Source organism: Crocuta crocuta, unplaced genomic scaffold, assembly GCF_008692635.1.
Source record: "Crocuta crocuta isolate KB4526 unplaced genomic scaffold, BGI_CrCroc_1.0 scaffold165, whole genome shotgun sequence".
Taxonomy (NCBI): Eukaryota; Metazoa; Chordata; class Mammalia; order Carnivora; family Hyaenidae; genus Crocuta; species Crocuta crocuta.
The window spans coordinates 449,731-465,224 of NW_027530502.1; the positions used below are offsets into that span (position 1 = coordinate 449,731).

The 15,494-nt window shown below is 35.0% G+C and overlaps 1 protein-coding gene across 1 annotated transcript in view; it reads right to left on the reverse strand.

Moving 5' to 3' along the window:
• Positions 1 to 15,494, reverse strand: part of LOC144233786 (uncharacterized) — a 343,324-nt gene that overhangs the window by 18,373 nt on the left and 309,457 nt on the right. The gene's annotated exons all lie outside the window — the stretch shown is intronic.

Here is a 15,494-nt window from a genome sequence, read left to right on the forward strand (position 1 = left end):
ACCAAATAAGGCCTAGGAATCAACACATCCTGCAGATTTCTATTAAGGAAGTACACACATTTATAGACACTGTTAAACAAAAGAAGAGTAAGAAAGAAAGGAAATGTATTCTGATTAAACTTTAAGAATGCCAGGGGAAAAAAGTAAATTGATACGATAAATTTAAATAACCTTATAAACAAATTATTTAACTTGAGTGTGTGTGTGTGTGCACGCGCGCATGTGTGTGTGTGTGTGTTTAGAATTTTCAGTGATAGAGGAGACTTCTGAGGTCATCTGCATCAACGATGTATTGGATATCTGATAAAAGCCTTGAGCTACAACTGACCCAAAATTTTTCAATACGTATTCTGTTCCCTGGGGACATCCTATCTCCTCTTTAAGTAGTCCTATTTCCATGCATCATAGATACAAAATTCACTGTTCATTAGTTTCAAACAAACATGTACTGAGCACCTACGACTTTGCAGTGTGCTAATGCAAGTACTAGATTCCATAAATTATAAAAACAATTCTATTACATGAAAGCCCTTTAAAATTTGAATTGGTTTCTGAGAATTTTAAGGAAGTTGTCACATTAAATGATGATGTCATGGAAAACAATAGAGACTCCTTTAATTTTTAAGAAAAAAATATTTTTGCTCTTGATTCCCTTGCTTTTGAGGATGTGTCAAGTAAGAAGTTGCTGCGGTGGAGGTCAAGGAGGTTGTTTCCTGCTTTCTCCTCTAGGGTGTTGATAGTTTCCTGTCTCACATTCAGGTCCTTGATCCATTTTGAGTTTATTTTTGTGCATGGTGTGAGAAAATGATCTAGTTTCATTCTTCTGCATGTTGCTGTCCAGTTCTCCCAACACCATCTGTTAAAAAGGCTGTCTTTTTTCCATTGGATATTCTTTCCTGCTTTGTCAAAGATCAGTTGGCTGTATACTTTTGGGTCCACTTCTGAGTTCTCAATTCTGTTCCATTGGTCTGTGTGTCNAAAGAAAATGTTTACTTATTAATAACTATAATTGTGTGTATAATGATGTGGGAACTTCAGTAAATGGTTTTAAGGGAAATGTTAATTATCATTTATGTTGCATTATTTTAACTTTTGTATTTTAAGAATTAGTAGAAAGTATTGCCTTTTGTCCTGGATTCTGTGTCTACTTGCTAAAGGATAATTTAAGACTCTGATATAATATTTATATTATTAAAACTAAGCATATATATATATATTCATTGAATATTGATATAGAAAAATAAAACAATATTGCCAAACTTCTCATTAGCACTCTGGCCTTCTACAGTAGATCTAGGTGCTGGCTGAATGAACATAATTCTCAATTGCTGAATGACCTCCCACTGAATTTAATTTGAATGTTGTTCTGACAGCTTTAATCAACCATAATATGCTACCAGCAGAAAACAGGCTAAAACTTTACAACAGTTTGCATAAGCATTCAATATTGTCATAAATAATACACTTTATATTCAGTGTTGACTCTTGCCCTATCTCAACCCCAATTATACTTTTCAAATAAAATTGAGCTACACAATAAAAAGCTTGGTAGCATATGATTAATTAACATCCATTTCCTCCAACAATGGGCTCTTCCTATTCAAAAAGGGAAAACAAGTGAGAAATATCCTTACTGAACAAATTAGGCCAAGAAATCGCTCACTAAATAAATTTAGCACTCAGGGTATTCAGTTGGAAACTATATACCTGTTTGTACCTACCCCAATTGAAATACTTCCACAAAAGCAATAGTAATAAAAGACCAGACTAGGATCCTATTATGCTTCATTTCCATGAAGTGAGGCATTTAAGTGTGCTTGACATAGGTATATTTGTGTGGACTCTATCTCTACCCACCAGGAAGCCAACTGTCATGGGTAGCTTAAAGAAATCTGACACTTTGAAGCTGCTATGCTGCAGTAAGAAGTTTCTCAATCCTTTACCTTTGTAATTGAAGGTTGAAAGGATGCCCACTCAATGGTAGCAGTACACACCAGACACACTGTTGTCACAATCGCAGCTGCGCAAAGAATAGCATTCTGAAAGTCCCCTTTCTGCTAATAGCTGTGGTTGTCTTTGGTGTCTGATATGCAAGCAGAGGCGTGCAGAGCTATTAAGAGTTCAAAGTCAGACAGGACAGGCAGATCTGAAGCAGAGGCAAGGGCAGCTCATGCTTCAGTGATCTGGGGAAGGACAACCTCTGCACGTCTATTTGTACCATGCTGGGGCTTCTACAAACAAAAAAATACTTGAGATGAATGAGCTTCAGTAAACACCGATCACTCCAATCATCTTTGTATTGCAGGCCCTGAACACAACGCCTGGCTCAACGAAATTCGTACTCTTACGGAGATTCCCCATACCACCAGTACCTTATCTGATTCAGAAAATGTTGATAATATCTGAGTTATTTCAGATATGTAGAAAAAGAGCTTGATATCTCTATTTTCTAAGTTGATTTATTTGCTTAATATAAAGCATTTTCCTTTATTTGAGTAAAATCTGCAAGGGTGTGAAAAAGAAATTAATAATATTTGAACTGGGTTGTCACTAAATCACTGAAGGAAAGGCAGACAAAATGAATGAGGCACATTTCAGTGACAGAGATTTTGATGCTGAGCAGTACATTAGCTGAGGGACTTTTGGGGCCCCTGGGAGGCTCAGTCGTTTGAGTTGTTGGACTCATAATTTCAATTCCAGTCATGACCTCAGAGTTGCGGGATTGAGCCCCACGTTGGGTTCTCTGCTAAGCGTGGAACCTGCTTAAGATTCTCCCTCCCTCTCTCCCCACCATACTTTCTTTCTCTCTCAAAAAATAAAAATTAAAAAATTTTAAAGATGAGGAACTTTTTTTCTACTTCTCAACAATACTGCAATGTATAGGTTTATATCTTTTATTTGTTCACTGCACAAATGAAAGATAGAGATAAAGGAAACAGAGAAGTTAGGTAATTCTGTTAGGTAATTTTGTAAGTCCTTGTTTTAAAATTTCTTTCAAACTTCTTTTAATAGATGTATTAAAGTATATAAATGTAGACCAATTATGCTTCTTGCCCATTCCCAAGCACTTCTCTTAATTTTAAAAACAACTCTAACCTTGTACAAAGTTTTTGAGAAGAAAAAAATTACAAACAAGAGATTAAAAATCACCTGCAGTATTCCCTCATAAAATAAAAATGTTGGTGGAAAATTTTATACATTTATTGAATAAATTGTTGCAGTGCATATAAGATATGCAGTATAGATCTCAGATACCTTACTGTAAGTAAAAAATGTTGCTTGCCAAACAGAACATAAAATTATCTCATTATATATCTTGTAAGAAACATTGTATTTCATGTTGAATAGCAGTCCCTTACATCAATATGTCTAATTTTTTATAACTCATCAACCAAATGGAAGCTATATGGACATTAAGGGGTTAAAAGGACACTATCAGAAAAAAAAAATGAAGTTGCAAACACTACAAAGTAGTAAATAATCCAACATCATGATAAATGATACAAGAATTGAGAGTTCATCTAGATGCAGATTTTGTTTCCTGTTTTGGATTAAGAGTTGGTAGAAATTTGCTATTTTAGTCAGGTTAATTTGAATGACTTCTCTCAGTGTTGCTTACAAATTCCTAAGTAATACTGCCATGTCTGCTTACAATGTCAATTTTCCTGTTAACCTTTTAAAATAATTTAAGGAAAAGTCAGTTCAAGCATTGCTACTTTGTACCAACGAAACGAAACAAAAAACAACCAACCAAACAAAAAGTAGTTTGCAATATATTACAATTTTACCTTAAGCTCTCAAACTCATCATTTTTACTGAATATGAAAGAACATTAAATGGAGAAATTTCATTCTACTCCATTATACACCCTCAGCCTCTTTATTAATATTAACGTAAGACCAGTAATAACTATTATATTTATTTACAAAAAATAAAGTAGATGGCAAATGCTTATAATGTTTCTCCATTTGATTCAAACAGCCGTTGTTACTGAATAAACTTTTCCAGAGATAATGTTGCCTTGATTTACTTATTTTCTCACTATAAACTGATTCTCTTAAGGATTTTCTTAAAGATCTGGGTATTATATATGGGCATTCAGATCTGCACTGACCATGTTTTTATCTTTACCTCTCTCATCAGTGGATCTAAGATGCATTAGCTACTTCTGATATTTACCATCCTCCCTTCTAAGCCTATTTTTAAGACTGGATTCATGTGCATCCCAACATTTGTGGATCCTTTTTATTTCTTAGCTTTTAAATCCCAGAATACAGCCGAAAAGTTGGAAGAGGAATCATGGGAGAAGTGGAGTTGGTACTGATCGCTTAACCTTTCTTGGAGCAGGAAATCCATATGAGACACTGATAATCTACGTTATCATGTACTGTCCCTGGGAGACTAATTTCTAATGCTGTTCTTTTGGAAGGAATTCAAAATAACTACATTTAAATTTGAGTGCCAACAAAAAATAAATTGAATTTCTTGTGTCTCAGCACTTAAGAGCTCCCTGATGGGCTTTAAACTAGTATATACCATTATTGAGGGATAACTTACAATTTATAAGCTGGACACTTTTGTCATTAAAGAACCTATACTATAAAAAATATTGTTACATTACATCTAAAACTGAAATATCATTGTGGGAATATAAAATGTTTTCTTTGCCTTCAAGTTTATCTTTAGCCTGAATCCCAATATTTATGATAAAATGAAAGACCAATTGATCTTGATCATTATGGGAAGTCAGAGACAGTGCAGTCTGTAGCATCACAGACTCGATCTCACATAAATAATTGCTTAATATCTAATAAGCCTGGCTTTGGATTAAATCTTTCATCCTTTGCTTGCACAATACCCTTATCAAAGAAGCTGTGGAGAAATTGAGGGAAAATTAAAAACTCTAAGTAAATCTGTGATTTTTTTTCTTCCAACAATGTGATTAGGTGTTTTTTTTTAATATTGAAGTATAGTTGGCATACCATGTCTGATTCAGGTGTCCAACATGAATGGACTGATGTGACAGTTCTGCACATTCTCCAGTGCTCACCAAGATGAGTTAGTCACCGTCTGTCACCGTACAACATTATTACATTATTGACTGTACTCTATGTCCGATGCTTTTCATCTCCATGACATATTTATTTTATAACTGGAAGTTTGTTCTTCTTAATTCTGCTTTTCTGTTTAGCCTGTACCTTCACCCACCTCTCCTCTGGCAATCAGCAGTTTGCTATCAATAGTCAAGAGTCTGTTCGGGAGAGGCAGAGCGAAGGTGGTGGTATAGGAGGAGGAGCCTAAGCTTGCCTTGTCCACAGCTAGGTGAAGGTGACATCATTCTGATCACCCACGTCGGTTTGACCTGAGGACTGACGGAAGAAACAGTGAGAGGGAGAGAAGTGGCCACAATGAGGAAGGTAGGAAGCACAGAGATGTGGTATGAGGGAGAAACACATCACAGGTGCTGTGAAGGGGAAGGGAGCCCTGGTTGGAGAAGAAGGTGAGAGAGAGTGGAATGCACAGCGGTCACACAAGAAAACACTTCGCCAAAGGCATTGGCCGAGGAAACCAGAGAGGCTGGTTTACATGAGGTTTTGCAAACAGCGGGGTGCAAAGACTGGAGTTTTAGGGGTCCGTGGCTTGGCTCGGATAGAGCCCTGAGGGTTCCTGGAGAGAAGACAGGGGAGCACCCAGAGGCAGATGGCATAAAACGAGGAAGGTCTAGTGCACACAGGGAGAGACTATTTTCTTTTCTTGGAGCATATTTGGGAGAGGTGATGTTTACAGAGTCAAGTCTCAGATGTCAAAAGAGCAGGTGGGTGTCATTTCCTTCCCCTACTTCTCAGCATAGGCACAGAGACACCTGCTGAGGGTGGCTAAATCAGACACTAGCAATTCAGCCTGCTTTGGCTCCAAATCCCATGCGCCCGCGCTGGGGCATGACTCCTTAGGGTGTGCCTCTTTACACATCTCTGCTTGGAAGCTCCTGAGCCTTGCAATTCTTTTATAACTGGTAGTAGTTTCAAAGGTAGTTCATTGAGCCTCCCAGCAATATGATTCTGTGTATAGAATTAAGTTCTCAGAAGGAAGTAGAAATTGGAATTTGAAGGATGATCCGTGTCCTCCTACTAGTGAAAGCTTATAAATTAAATAAAGCTCTCTTTGTAAACTATTAGCAACTTTGCCCAAAGGTCTTTCTTAAATTTAAGTTTTTCTGAGCAGAATTTTTGGTCCATAGTAATAATTTTCATCTTCTCTGCTACACAAAATAAATACCCACCCAATAATACAAATGTATGTGTAAGGTTTTCCTTTTGATGTCCAACATTCATATTAATTATTTAATAACACATATTAAGCAATTACTATGGGATATATTATATATTATATGCAAAATGTATTTAGCATGTAATTATAGAAGTTCTGTAAGGGTCCATTGGTCTTCAACTCCTAGTACACTTATTTTCTATTTTTATTGATTTGTTTCTTTTCTAAAATGCATAATACCTAATTTAAGTCATTAGTATTCCCACGCAGACTAGATTCATTATCTTATGACTTCTTTCATAATCCTTTTCAATTTGGCTCATCCTATTTTTACAGCACATACACAGGAAAAAAACTTTTTATGTGACATTATTCTGGAATAATTCATTGGTCTCTTCTAATTGTTTTCCTTTTGTATCTCTCACCATCTCTTGATGCCAGCAGTTAATTTCTTCCTCTGAAACTATTTTCATCTTGAGCTTTGTGCATCTGAGGTTCCTGATTTTCTTTCCTCTTCCATTGCTTGTGTTCTTTGATTCAATCCTCTTCTTTTTCACTGATCTTCGTAGTACTCAAAGGTTTTGTCCTAAAATACCTGCTAATCTCTTGCTACCAATGATTGGGAGAAATTATCCATTTGAAATTTGAAAATATCCAAATCTGCGGGGCGCCTGGGTGGCTTAGTCGGTAAAGCGTCCGACTTTCGCTTAGGTCATGACCTCGCGGTTCGTGGGTTCGAGCCCCGCGTCGGGCTCTGTGCTGACTGCCAGCTCAGAACCTGGAGCCTGTTTCAGTCTGTGACTCCCTCTCTCTCTGACCCTCCCCTGCTCACGCTGTCTCTCTCTCTCTTTCTCCTGGAAATAAATAAAAAACATTAAAAAAAAAAAACATTAAGAAAATATCCAAATCTGTATCTTCAAATTCAATCACTGGCACCCACATTTCACTGTTAACTCTCCATACATCTTTTGGGCATGTCTACTTTTGTGATCTTTAAAATTTAGTGGAAACTAAACTCATTTACTCCAAAGGTAGTCACTCTTACCCAATTTTCTGAGCACCAATTATATATTATATTTCCCACCCCAGTTCCCTGTACTGATCTATGCTTCTTACTTAATTATTCCCCATATTTCTTTCTTCTTTATATTTAATTTTAATCATTCTCCCAATTCTACTAATGCTTCATTATAGAATGCATTACATATTTTTTATATCTTTTTTCATTCTTATCTACATTCACCACCAAAATTTTGTCTTTATTTATCTCCTACCACCACCTTTTTATTTTTGGTCCTTAGTGGTTTTAAAATACACCTATGCATTAGAATAATCTGGGGAAGTTTTGATTTTCAAAAAGTTGTATTGCATTGAAACTGACATAAAGGGGCATCTGGGTGGCTCAGTCAGTTGAGCATCTGACTTCAGTTCAGATCATGATCTCATGTTTCATGGGTTTGAGCCCCGTTGAGACTCTGTGAACAGCAGAGAGCCCTGAGGCCTATGGTGGTTTTTGTCTCTCTCTCTCTCTCTCTCTCTCTCTGCCCTCCCCCACTCATGCTCTCTCTGAAAAAATTAACATTAAAAAATAAATAAAACTTACATAAAATGCATAGCCACTTGAGTATAGAGCTTAGCGAGTATTTACAAAAGTATTAACCCATTCTCTACTTGAAAATACACATTTCTCACATATGGAAGGGTGTCTTAAGGCTACTTCTTAGTTTATAAGCATTAAAAATGCCAAAGCTATAATTCCAGCACTACAGATTTTTATTTAATTTGTTTGAGGTGGATCCTGAACATTGGTATTTATTTTTCTACGTAAGGCCATTTAATAACTTTAAAATACCAAGCAAAAAGAAATATATTAGATTCATTTTATTAGTAGAGTTGAGAAATGGAGCACATGTGTATTAAATTGAGAGACAAGAGATCTCTCAGAACATTTTGGGAAGGAGACAGAGGTGAAAGTAAAACATGTTTAAGTGCATTATATAAAACACTGCTGTCATTTATGTTATTTAAAATACTTCTCATAAATCTTTCAAGAAAAATTTAGTGTGGAAAAGAGAAACAAAACACATCTGATGCATAATGAGGTCTCTTTAGGGGAGTTTAAAAACTCTTTAGCAATGCCCATGGCATAACTTACCAGCAGAATTTGTACCTGTCTGCATTAGACAGTTATCCAGAAGAATAGCTGTCAGATAACAAGCACTTTTCCAGTATTTTTCAGTAAATTAATGGCAAAGTTAGCTTAAATTTAATGTGATTACTGATATATTTTAAAACAAATGTACCATTTTGCTATTCCTATTTCTCTTTTATCCTGTCCCTCTCTCTCTCTTTATAGATAGATAGATGGATACTATAATTAGTTGCCTCTTTTTTGATGAACCACTAGTTTTCATTCTTCTGCTCTACTAACTTGCTATTAAGGTGTCTGTTACTATTATTTTAGTGGCTACTCTACAGACTGTAAAATATGCATGTACTATGACTTAATACTGCATTTTAGAGGTAAAGAAGTTGCTCTCACTACATTTATACTCTCCTGCCATTTTGACATTGTTGTGTAGTTGTTTGTATGCCATGTCTTTTAATTTTCAATGTTTGAAATCCCACAAGGTTATCATTCTGTATCTCTTTATCTAGATTTAGTCATTCTTCTCTATTGTTTCATGAACTTTCAACTATGCATCTAAAATCATTTTTATTTTGCTTAATAAGCACCCTTAAAATTTAGTATTTAGTGCAGCTATGCTGATGACAAATTCTTGAATTTTTTTTCATTATGTGAAGTTTGTGTCTGTATTTTTGAAGGATGTTTTTACCTATAGAAGTTGAGGGTAGTGCATCGTGTTGATTGATTTGAACAACCCTTGCATCCCAGGAAGCAGTCCCACTTGATCTGAGTGAATTATTTTTTTCAAAGTAGTGTTGGGTGTAGCTTGCTAGTATTTGAGAATTTTTGTTGCCAATGTTCATCAGGGATATTGGCCTGTAGTTCTCTTTTTTAGTGCAGTTTCTATCTGGTTTTGGTATCAGGGTAATGCTGGCCTCATAGAATGAATTTGGAAGTTTTCCTCCTTTCCTATTTTTTAGAATAGTTTGAGAAGGATAGGTATTAACTCATTGTTAAATGTTTGGTAGAATTCTCCTGGGACACCATCTAGCCATGGACTTTTGCTTGTTGGGAATCTTTTAATTACTCTTTCGATTTATTTGCTAGTTACCAATCTCTTGAAAGTTTCTATATTTTTCTGTTTCAGTTTTGGTAGTATATATGTGTCTAGGAATTTGTCCATTTTTTCTAAGTTGTCCAATTTGTTGGCATATAGTTTTTCATAATATTTTCTTATAACTGTTTGTATTTCTATGGTTTTGGTTGTTACTTATCCTAATTTGTGATTTTATTTATTTGGATCTTTTTCCTTTTTGATAAGTCAGACCTGAGTTTTATCACTTTTATTATTAGTATTATTTTTATTTTTTTACAGAGAAACAGCTCCTGGTTTCATTAGTCTGTTCTGTGTGTTTGTTAGTTAGTTTGTTTTTTAGTTTCTACTTCATCTGTTTCTGCTCTAATCTTTATTCTTCTGCTGGCTTTAGCCTCTCCTCATTGTTCTTCTTTGAGCTCCTTTAGGTGAAATGTTAGCTTATTTATTTGAGACTTTTTCTGTTGCTTGGGTTAGGCCTGAATTGCTGTGTATTTCCCTCTTAGGAACACTTTGCTACATCCCAAAGGTTTTGGACCATGTGTGTTCATTTTTCATTTGTTTTCATGTATGTTTTTTAACTTGTTCTTTGACTTCATAGTTCACCCATTCATTGTTTAGTAGTATGTTGCTTAGCCTTCATGTACTTGTGTCCTTCCAAGTTTTTCCTGGTGGTTGACTTCTAGTTTCATAACATTGTGGTCAGGAAAGACATGTTCAATTTCAGTCTTTTGGTATTTTTTGAAACTTGTTTTGTTACTTAATATGTGATCTATTCTGGAGAATGATCCATGTGCACTTGAAAAGAACATATATTTTCTTTCAGAATGGAATATATCTAATTCTGAATATATTTAGTTCTGAATATACCTGTTAAGTCCATCTTGTCCAGTGTGTCATTCAAAGCCATTGTTTCCTTATTTATTTTCTCTTTAGATAATCTGTTCATTGATACAAGTGGGGTGTGAAAATTCCCTACTATTACTGTGTTACTATCAATGAATGCTTTATATTTATTATTAATTGTTTTATATATTTTGTTGTTTCATGTTGGGTTCATAAATGTTTACAATTGTTATATCTTCTTGTTGGACTGTCCCCTTTATTGTTAAATAATGCCTTTCTTTTGTCTCTTTTTATAATCTTTGCGTAGTATGGGTATTTCAACAGTATTAATTATTCTGATCCATGAACATGGAATATCTTTCCATTTGTTTGTGTCATTTTCATTTTCTTTCATCGGAGTTTTATAGTTTATAGGGTACAGATTTTCCACATCCTTAGTTAAATTTATTCGTAAGCATTTTATTGTGTTTGATGCTACTATAGGTGGGATTGCTTTTCTTATTTCTTTTTTAGATATTTTGTTTTTAGCATGTTAAAACACAACTGATTTTTTTATAATGGTTTTATACCCCAAAACTATTGACTTCAGTGATTAGTTCTCACAACCAAAGTATTGTGCCTTACTTTTGGACTTTTTTCCCCCAATTTCTACATTTTACTCCCATAAGTAACCCTGGCTTCAACCTCTAATTGTTAAAAAAAAAAAAAAGAAAATAGATAATAACCTTAATTAATTTGTCTTAAGACTAATCTCCTAGAACTAGAATTACCAGCTCAGTGAATGTGAACATTAGTAATACCCATTTTACATATCACCCTCTAGAAATGTTGAATCATATTCTTCTTCTACCTGATTATAGAAAGCTCTATTTCACTGCATCGTTGTCAAAATAGAGTCTTTCTTTAAAATCTTATTACTGCCACTAGCAAAAATACAAGAATATCTGAAACCAGAAATAAACTATATGTTATATAAATGTATACTCTATAAACATAAATTATATGTTAACTAACTTGAATTTAAATGTAAAAAAAGAATATTGGTATCTTCATTTGTGTTTCCTTTATGATTTTAAGAAAAACTATTCCAATATGAATTATCTATCTGTATTTCTTCTGTATGTGTCTACTAAAAGGTTACCTAGAAATCTTAGTGTTCCAAGTTTTGGATGTTTATAATTAATTTTCTATAAAAGGGAAAATGAGGGAGACTACTTTAGGAGATGCTAGGAAGCACAAGTTTTAAAATTCAATTACTTTTATTTAATTGGAAATAAAGGTGTATATTCCTGATATGAATATTAAATATTATAAGGATATGTTACAATCAGTTTTATGTAGTGTTTTTTTTAAATTTATTTTAATTTTTATTTTAAAGAGCAATAATCAGTAGGGGATGTGGGTAGAGGGAGAGAGAGAGAATCTTAAGCATGGATCCCAGGACAGGGCTCAATCCCACGACCCTGTGATCAGGACCTGAGCCAAATTCAAGAGTCCAGTGCTCAACCAACTGAGCCAGTCAGGCGCCTCTGTTCATTGCTTTTTAAGGAAAGGTATTCTTGGGACCCTTTTAAATATATAAGACTAGTTATCTCTATATTATATGAACTTAAACTAATGTCCATTTATTACTTTTCATTTTCTACTTTCTTCCTGTCAGGATGTCACTATTGCTAATCCCACACATCCCTGTCCTCCCCCACTTTTAGTTCATTTGTTTGTTTCTCACCAACTTATGATCATGTTCTGGGAACTCGAGAATAATAAAACTACAGTATCTAAATAATAGGGGGTATATTAAATGTAAATTCAAAATATGTTACTTCTCTCATGGATTTCAAATATATCTAGTAGAGATATTTCTCAAGCCTTAATTGGATAGTCTTACAGGGAAAGGAGTCATTTTTCTAGAGAAAATTTAATCTCTGTAACGCTGGTTTTCTTAGCTTAGGATGCTCAAATTGAATTCATGGTAAATAAATATCTCAAAGGAACTATATGAATACGGAGGTAGTTTCCCATAGAAGTACTTCTGAAGCACTTTTCATTTAAGCACCACAATCAATGTAGTAAACAATTGTTTAGCTTCTCAAATTGAGTAATACCTTTCACCTGTTGCAATTCTTTACATGAAATTAGGAAGCCAAACAGAGTTGTAGTGAATAACATATTTTAGCAACACACAGTTTATTTAAATGCTTTAAAGAAACAGATCTGAGTCCTCTTTTATTTTTTAAACAATATCTTCTATAAATTTGCGATCAGGCAAGCAACATAAATCAATAACACAGTGAACATCATAACCCAATCATAGAACAGTAACAATTTATATTTTTCTGTATTTGTTTCCTTTCCCTCTCTGCACGTGTGCGTGCACACACACATGCACATGGATGTAATTATGTGTATCAGTGTTCATGTATCTATATTTGTCTATAGATATGTATAGATATAATTTCAAAATAACATGACACTATGACAGTTTTCATCTTAATAATACAAAGTGTATGCTATAAAAATGAGGATATATTCCATTAACCATTTTTACTAGAATTATTATTTTTTATTTTTTTAATGTCCATTTTTGAGAGACACAGAGCACCTGCGGAGGAGGGGCAGAGAGAGAAAGGGAGACACAGAATCTGAAGCAGGCTCCAGGCTCTGAGCTGTCAGCACAGAGCCTGATGCAGGGCTCAGACACATGAAGTCTGGCACTTAACCGACTGAGCCACCCAAGCACCGCTAACATTTGTACCGTTTTAAATTTTTGGTGTACCCAGTGTTGCAGTGGACAACTTTAGCATCCTCAGCCACCCCCAACCCGCCATTTGCAAAGAGCTACAATTTAGGTTGGATGGCTAGCAGTGGATTTGCTAAGCCAAAATAAAAACTGTGTCCAGTGTTTTGTGGTGATGTCAGTTTCCCCCAGTTAATTTTGTAACATTTTGCTCATATATATCAGTGAACTATGAGAATAGCTTTTTCTATCAGTGCAGTGGAGTGTTTTGTCAAAATTTGGGGAAATTTTTATAAACTAAAAAGAGAAAATATTTTAAATATGAATCTTAATTAATATGAAATTATTTTATTATGAGTGAGTCTGAGCATTTTTTCCTAAAATAGAGGCATTTATTGTTTTTTCTGTCAACTATATTTTTAAGTTATTTGTCTCTTTTTCTATCATAATTTCCTTTTCTTAAAGAAGCAGATACATAAAGAAAGATAGATGATAGGAAGGACAGGAAGGAAGGGAAGTAGAGAGGAAGAGAAAGAATGAACACAGGTATTAAACTTCATCTGTGAAAAAACTTTGCACCTATATTCTGGTTTTAGTTTGAAGTGTGTTTGTGTTTCTGCGTCTAGAGTTTTTTTTTAAATAGTGAAATTTATTCAGCTTTCATTGCTTCTGAATTTTGAGACATAATACTTAGCTTTCCAACTTCAACTTGTGATAATAAATGTTTTCTTTTTGAACTTGGATAATTTATTTTTAAACATTTATATTTCTGACTGATTTGGAATTTATCCTAGTGAAAGTAATGATATACAGGTTCAATTTTAGTGTTTTTCTTTTTTTTTTGTGACAGTTGGGTTGCTTTTTATTTTATTTTATTTTTTTAAAAATAGTTTATTGTCAAATTAGTTTCCACATAACCCCCAGTGCTCATCCCCATAAGTGCCCTCCTCCATGCCCATCCACCCCTCCCCCCTGCATCCATCCGTTCTCAGTTTTTGTCAGCATTCAAAAGTCTCGCATGGTTTGCCTCTCTCCCTTTCACCCACCANTGTGTCCCCCTCGGGATTTCTTGTAGGGCTGGCTTAGTAGCGACAAATTCTTTCAATTTCTGTTTATTTGGAAAGGTTTTTATCTCTCCTTCTATTTTGAATGACAGGCTTGCTGGATAGAGGATTCTTGGCTGCATATTTTTACTGTTCATCACATTGAAGATCTCCTGCCATTCCTTTCTGGCCTGCCAAGTTTCAGTAGATAGGTCTGTCACCACTCTGATAGGTTTCCCTTTGTATGTTAGGGCCCTTTTCTCCCTAGCTGCTTTCAAAATTTTCTCTTTGTCCTTGTATTTTGCCGTTTTTACTATGATATGCCTTGCAGAAGTTCGATTCAAATTACGTCTGGGAGGAGTCCTCAGAGCCTCCTGTATTTCAACGTTTACTTCCTTCCCCAGGTCGGAGAAGTTCTCTGCTATAATTTGTTCCAGGACTCCTTCAGCACCTTTCCCCCTCTCTTCCTCTTCTGGGATTCCTATGATATGGATATTGTTGCGTTTGACCGTGTCGCTGAGCTCTCGAACTCTTCTTTCATGGTTTGTCTCTTTTTTTGTCAGCTTCTTGTTTTTCTATAATGGTGTCTTCTAAATCACTTATTCTCCTTTCTGCCTCTTCAATCCGTGCATTGGAGGCCTCTAGTTTATTATGTATCTCATTTATCGCTTTTTAAAATTCTTCATGCCTATTTATATTCTCCATTTTGTCTGTAGCCACAGTTTCTTTGATGTCCCTTATGTTTTTTTCAAGCCCAGCTATTAGTTTTATGATTATTAAACTAAAATCTTGTTCATTTATGCTGTTTATATCTGTTTTGAGCAGTTCATTAGCTGTCAATTCTTCTGGGAGTTTCTTTGGGGGAGAGCTTTTTCGTTTCGTCATTGTAGTTAGTTTTCTGGCTCTTGTTAGTTTTTAAGACCTGTTATGCTCTCTGCACCTTGTGTGCTGCTGCATCCAGGAAGATTCTTTGACTGTCCAGGGCCTATCCTTTCAGAGAGTGTTTTTTGAATGGTATCTATTTGTCTCTCTTGTTGAGACCTTGGTTATTTTGTTTTCCTATTTGTAGTGATATCTGGGCTCCTCCACCATGTGTACTTTGGCTTGTTTCTTGAGATAGCCCTTGAGAGGAAAACAGACTGACAAACACACAGGGAGCAGGGGTACACAAACGCACAGCCAAATCCGACTAAAATGCAAACCGAGAGGGACAGCAAAAAAGTTGAGGGAAAAGACGGAGGAGGGACGGTGAATAATAGAAAATCAAAGAATACATAAAAAGGTAAAAAGGAAGAAAAGAAAAGGAAAAAAGAAGAATACCAATGGACAAAGAACGGTTTATAGCATATAACCGGATTTCCCAGTTATAATTAAATAGCC